The sequence below is a fragment of the Carcharodon carcharias genome, chromosome 1 (genome assembly GCF_017639515.1).
Source record: "Carcharodon carcharias isolate sCarCar2 chromosome 1, sCarCar2.pri, whole genome shotgun sequence".
NCBI lineage: Eukaryota > Metazoa > Chordata > Chondrichthyes > Lamniformes > Lamnidae > Carcharodon > Carcharodon carcharias.
Genome location: NC_054467.1, coordinates 247,750,523 through 247,760,616, shown reverse-complemented (window position 1 = coordinate 247,760,616; position 10,094 = coordinate 247,750,523). Strand labels below are relative to the sequence as shown.

Sequence of the window (10,094 nt, the reverse complement as noted above, 5' to 3'; positions counted from 1 at the left end):
TGGAGGATGCTCCAACTGAACATGCAGATGAATCAAATAATCATTTCAGTACTCACCATCAATTCTAATCCTTCACTACTCATTCCATGACCCTCCCTGGCTCAATCAGACTATGCAAAAACCTTAGCACTCTGTTAAATGTGATTTTGAAGGACATCCCAGCCATCAGCAAGACTGCTTCCAACCACCTCAACACTGACCCATGCTCCTATATCAAGCCAACAGGGTGAACCGTCCACCAACACCCTCCCAGTTCCAGCCTGACTTTCTGGGAGCAATTTCCAAATGTGGCCTTCTCCTGGAAAGATTCCCACCACCAAAAATGGCACCCATCAGTGGCCCTGGGAGAAATAGCAGTGACGCTACGACATGAGAACAGGTGGGAATGGAACTAAAGGAGCAGAAATGCTCAGAAGGCTAATTGAACTAATGGTCTGATGATCTTGACAGAGGTTAAGTCTTATACATATTTGTGGCCCGGCTATAGGGAGAGAATCCTATTGCCATCTTCCCTGTAAACAGTGGTGACAGAAGCAGATGGGAGGTAAATGCATTGGGGACATGAGCCCCATTCCCTCTCTCCTGCCACTTGCATGTGGTAAGCGGGAAAAAAAGTAGCCCTAGAAGGGATGAGGGAGCAAATTTGAGGTGGTGAATTGGCAATAGTCCTCCCTCCCCAAAGTTTCTATCATCCTTTGCTGCAGAGACTCCATTCCTATTTCTCTGATGTCTTCCTTGTCAGACTCACATAATCCACTTTGCATAAACTTCAATTTATTGAAAACTCAGCCACCCATTTGACCCTCACTCATCTGATCTATACCCAGCATACTGTAGACTATCACTGCCTCCTCTTCCAGCCTTCCATCCCCTCCTACAGCTTTTAGAGCTCTGACTCTGCTCTTTCTTGCATCTCCTGAACCCTTCACCTCACTATTGGTGGCAGTGTTTTGAACTGCCTCAGCGCACTTTCTAGAATTCCCTACCAAAACCTCTCCACTTCCCTCTCCAACTCTTAACACTTTTAAGTCCACCTTTCAGATGAAACTTTTGCCCTCCCACTTTCTTAACTCTCCAACCATGATTTGTCACCATTGCTTTGGTCCTCGAATGTTCTCCATGTTAGAGGCATTATATAAATTAATATTGTTGTGATATTCTTCACCTCACACCTCCACTTCTTGTACACCAGCTGCTTTCACTGGTAGTATTATCTGCATATCATGAAATTGAAGAGGAGGGCTTGGAGCTATTGACTTTAATCCCATCCCCCTTCCTGGTTTCCTATATCCTTAATTTTTTTCAATGTATAAGTATTTCTCTCAGTGCCCCACCGTGAGGAAGAAGAAAATAATCCTGCTGATCTCCTCATGCTGGTGTCTAACCAAATGTGTAACTGTTTTCCTTAATTCTCTGCTTACAGTCCAAAGTGAACAGCCTGCTTTCCTCCATCCTGCATTAAACGGTACAACTTTATTGTTCTTGTTGCTGACCTCTGATGAATTTGTTTTCCCCACAGGTATTCTACAACACTCTTGGAACCTCCATCATCATCACTTTGTATGTAAGCAGCATTAGCCACAAGCTATTATGAAGATAATATGACCCCATGTTCAATTGGTACGTGTGGCTCATCATTAAGCCCACAATCAGCCCTCTTGAAATCACGCACTCTGTGAATCAGGCGCCAATTTTTTTGACTTGCAACTGCAGCCAGCCAAAGCTTGAGTGGAGCCTGAGAAAATAGTAATGTTGCCTTCAATTAAAAACATGCTGAGATTATAAGCACTGCTGAGAATTTCTTTTTATTTGTTCAAGGATGTAGATGTCATCGGCAAAGCCAATATTTATTGCCCAATCCTAATTGCCCTTGAGGTAGTAGTAGCCTTCTTGAACTGCTGCAGCCTGGGCGTTAGCACAGCATGTACCAACCACACTGCACTAATACTGTTAATAAACCCTATAAACTCAGAATATGACACCTTGCCCAGTCACTGCACAATTGAATTCAGTGGCGTTGACAGAGCTAATTTGTGAACCTGAAAAACCACAGAGTCATAAAACACAGTGTAAATCATCAGTGAAAGAATGGGTAAATCGTCTGTGTTTTCTCAGTCCTCAGGAAGGCCCTTACATCCAAAAAGGTCAACCTGTTTTATTCCCTTTCTGCTGACAGCCCTCTTTTCGAGCACTTTCGGTTTCTCTTGCAAAGTTTCAGTATTTATTTTCCCCCATTTTAGTGACCGATGAGATCAAGTGTTTCCTTGGCTCAGTCCTGAGTTTTCCTTTACAGAGGAGGCACAATGAAAGGAAATGAAACGCTGCATGCAGTTTGTGGTATGAGTCAGTGAAGTGTCAGGCCCTTACTCAGCCAGGCCTTGCTGATAAGGAGGGAACAGGAGCTCATTTTTAATTTAAAAAATGGATCAGCCAAATTGGTTTTGAATGAACAAAATCATGCAGCACAGGAGACCATTCAGCCTATTGTCTCTGTGCTACCTCTTTGAACGAGCGACCCAATTAGCTTCGCTCCCCTGATCTTTCTGCATAGCTCTGCAAATTTCTCTTTTTCAAATATATAATAGCGATTCCCTTTTGAAAGTTGCTATTGAATCTGCTCTCACCATTCTTCCAGCCAGTGAAATCCAGATCAGAGAAACTCATTGAATAAAAAGATTCTTCTCATCTCCCCCCGGGTGTATTTTGTCGTATTAAATTTGTGTCCTTTGTGCCCTCTGACAGTGGAAACAATTTCTCTTTATTTGCTCTATCAAACCCATTCCTGATTTTGCTATTTTCTATTCAATCCACCCCTTAATCTTTCCTCATCTAATCTCAGTTTTTCTAGTCCCTCCATAATCAAAGTCCCTTATCCCTGGTACCATACCAGCATGTCTCATCTGAAACTTCTCAAAGGCTTTGACATTCTTCCTAGTGTGTAGTGCCCATAATTGGGCACAGTACTCTAGCTGAGGCGCCGAATCAGTGTTTTATAAAGTTTTAGCATAACCTTGCTCTTGTACCTGGTGCTACTGTATATAAAGCCCTGGAGAGATTAATAGGCAAGACCACCAGCAGAATCAAACATCGGCATTGCCCTATCAATGGCAGGTACAACTACCATTACCCTCAACTTCTGTGCTAGAGAACCTTTCCGATCACTCCAAGGAACATCTCTGAGATTATGAAGTTTACTGGACGTCACAGTTTCCTTACTCTGGGACGTGTGTGCCCATTTCATTCATTCATGTGATTAGGCATCCAGCATTTATTGCCCATTCCTAGTTGCCCTTGAGAAGATGGTGGTGAGCCGCTTTCTTGAACCGCTGAAATCCATGTGGTGTAGGTACACCAACAGTGCAGTTAGGGAGGGAGGTCTGGAATTTTGACCCAGTGACAATGAAGGAATGGTGATATATTTCCAAATCAGGATGGTGTATAACTTGGAGGTGGCAGTGTTCCCATGTGTCTCCTGTATTTGTTCTTCCAGGTGGTAGAGGTCGCTGGTTTGGAAGGTGCTGTCGAAAAAGTCTACGCAATTATCCGTTGGTTGCTAAAGACATTAAAAGGAATAAACAGAATATCTGGTCACGACCACATTGCTGTTTATGGGAGCTTGCTGTGCACAAATTGGCTTCTGTGTTTCGTACTTTACAACAATTGCAAAGGTACTTTGGCTGTAAATCACTTTGGGACATCCTGGAGTTGTGAAAAATGCTATTGAAGTGTAAGCTTGATTTAAATTGAACATTTGTATTGTGGGGGAAAGTCCAAAGCTCTGGAATGTTGCATGAAGTCTTCCGGTTGGTTTAACAGGCGAAACAGACCTTACTCAGCGACTGCGCATAACTGAAAGCCAGCAAACACGTTTTGTGGAATAACCTGAACTGGAGCAGGTTCTCCTCAGGGTGACAAGTGTTCTGTGTTGTCCTGACGCTCTCTGTAAAAACATGCAGTTGTCCAAATAAAGGAAGTATCAAGCATTCTCACCAATTCCATCAATCCCTTCCTCCCTGGAGCATTGTGGTAGTGAATGGGCTGAGTCAGCTGAAATGGCCATCCTTTGTGTCAAGCAGACTTCCAGTTAGGAGATTTTATGGTGTCAATATTGCTTCTGTTGCAATACATATTGCTTTAGGCCTTTCCTTAGGCCAATTGTTTAACTGGTTCAAATTACAATGAGTGCTGTGTTATCTCCAAATAGCTTACCATTATCAGCAAATGTCATTACTTAAACAAGAAGGACCCCTGCAAAATATTAATGAAGAGCTCAAGCAACTGAGGAACCAGGTTAGTGTGTGGCAGATCTTTGCCAGTGACTTGCCCCCAGAGGCTTTTCTGTTGAGGATTCTCCTCTATTGTCTGGTGGCAAGTTGATTTTATGGGCGGTGTTATGGGGGTGGAAATAGGCGGTCCTGAAGATGGCTTGAATATGAGGTCGGAAGCTCATCTCAGGATCGAGCATGACACCAAGGTTGCAAACAGATTGACTTAGTCTCAGACTGTTGCCAGGGAGAGGGATGGAGTTCGCCGCTGGGGAATACAGTTTGGCGTGGGGACCAAAAACAATGGTTGCAGTCTTCCCGATATTTAATCGGAGGCAATTTCTTCTCATCCGGTACTTGATGGTCGAATAAGCAGCAGCCTGATAATTTAGTCACAGTGGAGGAGTCGGGAGAGGTGGTGGTGAGTTTGAGCTGGGTGCCGTCAGTGTACGAACGCTGTGCCTGTGAATGATGTCACTGTGGGGCAGCATGTGTTTGACTGACGGTCCTTGGAGGAACACCAGAGGTAGCTGTGTGGGAACTGAAAAATAAGCCATTGCAAATGATACCCTGGCTACAATTAAATAGATAAGAATAGAATCAGGTGAGATCAGATATAAAACAATAACAGGATTACCTGGAAAAACTCAGCAGGTCTGGCAGCATCGGCGGAGAAGAAAAGAGTTGACGTTTCAAGTCCTCATGACCCTTCGACAGAACTGAGATCAGATATACCCAGCTGTTTTTTTATATATATTCATTCACGGGATGTGGACTTCACTGGCTGGCCCAGCATTTATTGCCCATCCCTAGCTGCCCTTGAGAAGGTGGTGGTGACAGTGGAGAGGCGTTGGAAGGAGGATGGTATGGTCAACAGGAAAGAGAAGAAAGAGCAGGGTTAATTCTCTCAAGCGTTTCCCTCACTGAATGAAGCTGAGTGAGCTAATTTCCAGGATTGTACTTCACCCACAGGGATAACACTGACAGGTTTTTAAAATTCTTCAAAAAGCCCTTCTTTAGAGGATTGCGTGCGATTTGGGGATAGCTTACCTATAAACGATTATTGATGCAATCTTACAGGCTGCACGGAGTGAGGAAATGGATAGGTCAAAGGCACAAAATCATGTGACTAGTCTGAGAGAATCGACGGAAAGGAAGATTGAAAAGTCTACAAGTTCCAAAGGGAATACCACTAGGCTATTCACTTTGAAATTATATTTACAGAATTTGAAGCCATGAATACATGGGTATGAAATGAACTAACCTCAAGAGAATAGGAATTACTTTTGCTCTTTAACGCAATTTTAGGCAACCCTATACTTCAGGCTGTCACCTACTGGCTCTTGGATCCATCGGTGTTTCATTTGCATTCGATTATTTTTATATGTGCCTTGATTGCTATAGAATGTCTTCACGCTCGCTATGCTTGCCTTTTAAATTGATATAAATTTTGTGAACTGTTTCTCTTTCTCCCCCACTCCAAGACCTCAGGCCCAAAATCAAGGCTGACACTCCAGTGCCATGTTGCTTCGCTGTAGGAGATGCCATCTGTCAGATAGGATGTTTGAGCCAAGCTCCACCGTCACCACCCCCAGCCCTCTCAGTGGATGTCAACGACCCCATGACACTATTTCGGAGAAGGCCAGGGGAGTTAGCCCTGGGCCAGAATGTTCGGCTCGGCGAGTGGGGGTGGGGCCCACTCACCGAGGTTTAAAATGACGCGGGGTGACGTTGGGCGGGCATCCCCATGTCACTGCATGTCATTTAGATTTTCAGTCCGGCGGGGGCACAGCTGAGTTGGCTGTGTGCCCGCCGAACTGTCAAAGGCCTGTTAAGGCCTGTTAGGTATCAATTAAAGTAATAAATTGAACTGCCCGTCCAACATTAAGGTTGGCGGGCAAGCGAAGAGCCCAGGCGGCCTTTGCATTTATCATGAAACCTCATCCACTGAGGTTCCATGAAGTGTTTCTATTCTTAATTTAAATTTTTAAACCTTAAACTAATCTCTCTGAGGCACAGAGGTGCTCTTTTGTGCACATGCGTGAAAGGGTGCAGGCCCCAACTCAGGGAACCACCACTGCCACCACCCCCCCCCACCCAACCCACTGCCCGCACAGGGAGGGCACAGCGCTTCCGGGCACATGTCGCACTAGGCAAGTCTTGATTGGCCTGCCCACGTAAAATGGTGGCGCAGACCCGATCGGGGGCGCCAATTGGGTTGACGCCTGCTCCCGCCCATCCCCCACAACACCCCCCCCCCCCCCCCCCCCACCCCCCAACCCCCCGCCTCACCGACAGGGAAAATTCTCCCCCTGGTGTCTCGGCCAATTTTTTATCCCTCAATAAATATTACAAAAACAGGTCACCTCGTCATTATCACATTGCTGTCTGTGGGAGCTTGCTGTGCACAAATTCACATAAAAATGCTGGCCTAGCCCACATCCCATGAAAGAATTAAAAAAAAAAACAATTGGCCTGATTTCTCCAGTCGAAGTGTGGCGAGAAAGTCAAAAGTCTGCCCAAACGCTTTGGACACTTTACTAAGTTTAAGGTGCAATAGAAATGCAGGTTCCTGTTGTTGAAGTAAGGAGGCCCAGACTCTGAGCCAAATTATGGGGATGGGATCATTTGCATGCTTGGCGGCAGGTGCACCATGATAGTCAAGGCATATCTGAGGCTCCAGTCATGATCTATCGGTAATGTTGGGAGGCCCCAGCGAAAAGGTAAGTTTCATAAATCCCAGTGAAGCGATTCCCTGTGTGTGACATAGGACCTTTAACAAATGAGGGAATCCCAATGGAATTGTTAGAGATAACATAAAACCACCTTGGCAGAGAAACTGTTTTCTTTCTCTCTCTGGAAAAGACACATGAATGTTGAGATCTCTTGGTTCATGTTTCCTTTCTGGGGGTTACCACTGACCAGAAACTGAACTGGACTATCTGTACAAATGCTGTGGCTACAAGAGCAGGTCAGAGACTGGAAATTCTGCGGAGAGTAACTCACCACCTGACTGTTTCGTGTTTAAAGGCAGCAGAGCTTCCTCAGTGCTTTCTCATTGTAGGTCTTTAATGAACTGATCTTAAGATGGCAGCCTCCAGAGAGACTGCCTCATGATATAGGCACATGACTACCCAGATAGGACATATAGAACTGATTTCGTTTCAAGCCCAAACACTGACTCCCCACAGCCTGTCCACCAACTACAAGGCACAAGTCAGGACTGTGATGGAACACTCTCCACTTGCTTGGATGAGTGCAGCTCCCACGGCATTCAAGAAGCTCGACACCATCCTGGGCAAAGCAGCCCGCTTGATTGGCACCGCATCCACAAACATTCTCTCTCTACACCACCATCACACAGTAGCAGCAGCGTGTACCATCTACAAGGTGCTCTGCAGGAAATCTCCAAGGCTCCTTCAATGCTGCCTTCCAAACCCTCGACCCAAGCCACTCATGATCCTGACTTGGAAATATATCGCCGTTCCTTCACTGTCGCTGGGTCAAAATCCTGGAACTCCCTCCCTAATAGCACTGTGGGTGTACCTACGCCACATGGACTGCAGCAGTTCAAGAAGGCAGCTCACCATCACGTTCTCAAGGGCTTTTAGGGATGGGCAATAAATGCTGATATTGCCAGCGATGTCCACTCCCATGAACTTAAAAATATTTCTGAAAATTTTGACACTCCTAAATTGATAGGATGGCACCCTGTGTACCCTTTTATTTATACAAGTGTCTAGTGAGGGCTAGCAATTGGCCCTTAGCATGAGATAAACTAAAAAGTGACCTTGAGTTAAAGTGATGGACAGGGGGAAGCAACAATCTCAATATCTTGGGTACGTTCCCTGTTGACATTGGTTCGAAACGTTCAAACACGTGATTGACATCGGGGAAACTATCAACCCTAGAAATGAATGCCCGGAGTCCTCGTCAGGCATCTGATGGAAGATGAACCAGGGAAGACTGGGGAAGAGTCTCCGAACACTTTGAGTGTAGCACACAATGCTGCCATCATGAGGTACTGAGGTCAATGCATTCTTTGCCAACTGTCCATTTGTTGTCTAGGATCAGTGAACTGCTCTCACCTATCATGGGTTGTACTGAAGGTATAGCCTCTCCTGCTGTCTATCGGGGTCACATTGTGTTCTGGGAGGCTCCGATCAATCAGCTCTAAGTGTGGGCTACCTGGGGGCTGGGCTTCCTGCTGAGAGTCCTGATCGAGCAAGTAACACCCGAAAAAGCTCTCTGCAATAAAGTTTATCTGTTTCTTGTTGAAACCTGTTGGCTCCGACAAGTCATTACATTTGGCGACGAGAGTAAACTAGCTCCGACACTGCCCCTCGCCTTGTGAATGTGAGTACATCGAATATTAAGAAAAAGAAAAGACGACTCACCAGTCGTGCCACTCTTCAGCAGAATAGATCCAAATGCTGCGGCTATGGAAGGCTGGACCCAGCATGGAAAGAGGTTCAGATTTTATTTCTAAGCTTCCCGCAGTGGAAAAGCAGAAAGCCATCCTCTTAAGCTCATGTGGCAGCAAAAACTCATCCGCAACCTGACAGCCCTGAGCATGTCCAATAATGAATTGGTCAACTTCGTAGAAAGGCACTTCCAGCCAAAGCCATCTGTAATGATGCAGCGTTTTAAATTTAATATCAGAGATTGGGCCCCGGGAAAGCCCATCACAACCTACGCAGTGAACCTGAAGCAGTTGGCAGGCCACCGTGGTTTTGGGGACACATTAAATGATTTGCTGCAGAGCTGATTAGTTTGTGGAGTTCAGGACGACCCCGTTCAGCACCGTTTACTCACCGAGGTCAACATCGGCTTGAAGCGCACCCTAGAAACCTCCCTCGCCATGGAAAGCGCTGCGAGAGACTCACAGGCTTTGCAACACGTACAACCTGGCGCTGTTCTTCATGTAGGGCAGGAACCTACTGCTGAGCGTGGGGCGAAAACCAGACCCACAGCATCGAAACGAGAGGCAATGTCCGCTGTTAGAAACATGAAAAGGCCAAGTAGAAACATTTCAGCAGTGATTTCAAGATTAAGTTATAGACGTGGAGGTGACCACGGAGCAGACACCTGTAAATTCAAGGAGGCAGAATGTCATTACTGCTATAAGAAAGATCATGTAGTAAGGCAATGCTGAGCAAAGTCAAAACAGCCCATAAAGGGGCAAACCAACATGACTGAATTAAAAAATACAGCAGAACCTGAAGCTGCCAATACCAACATTTACTCCCCGTATAATGTAACCACTGTAAAAACCGAACATTTCATTGTGACAATCCAAGTTAATGAGAAACTACTACTAATGGAGGTAGATAAGGTGCCTCAACTACAGTGGTGGGAGAGCACAATTTCAAATGCTTTAATGAAGGTAGACAGCCAATAAACCTGGAGCGGACAACTGCTAAATTAAAGACATAAATGAGAGAATCTATTCAGGTAGAGATCATCGCCACAGTACCAGTGTCTTATAGGAACAGACAGCCCAGCTGCCTGTGATAATAGTGACAGGAGAAGGACTCAGTCTTTTAGGCTGAGATTGGTTACAAAATCACACTTGACAGGTTTGAGACCTGAAAACAGGAGGACTTCCTGAACTGCTAAAGAAATATGACTGTATTTTGGGATGAATTAGGGAAGTTAAAAGGCTTGCAAGCAAAAATATATGTGGACCCTCAGGCAACACCCTGTTTCTTTAATGCCAGGCCTGTGCCTTATACATTGAAGGAGAAGGTGGATGCAGAACTGTGCCAGTTAGAAAAGCTAGGCATCAGCGGTGTTCAAAATCATGAGGGAGCTGGACAGAGCAGATGG

General features: G+C 45.4%; 1 pseudogene; it reads right to left on the bottom strand.

Annotated features, from left to right (window-relative positions):
- Positions 1 to 9,265: 9,265 nt before the first annotated feature.
- LOC121275910 overlaps positions 9,266 to 10,094 on the bottom strand; it is a 97,383-nt pseudogene continuing 96,554 nt past the window's right edge.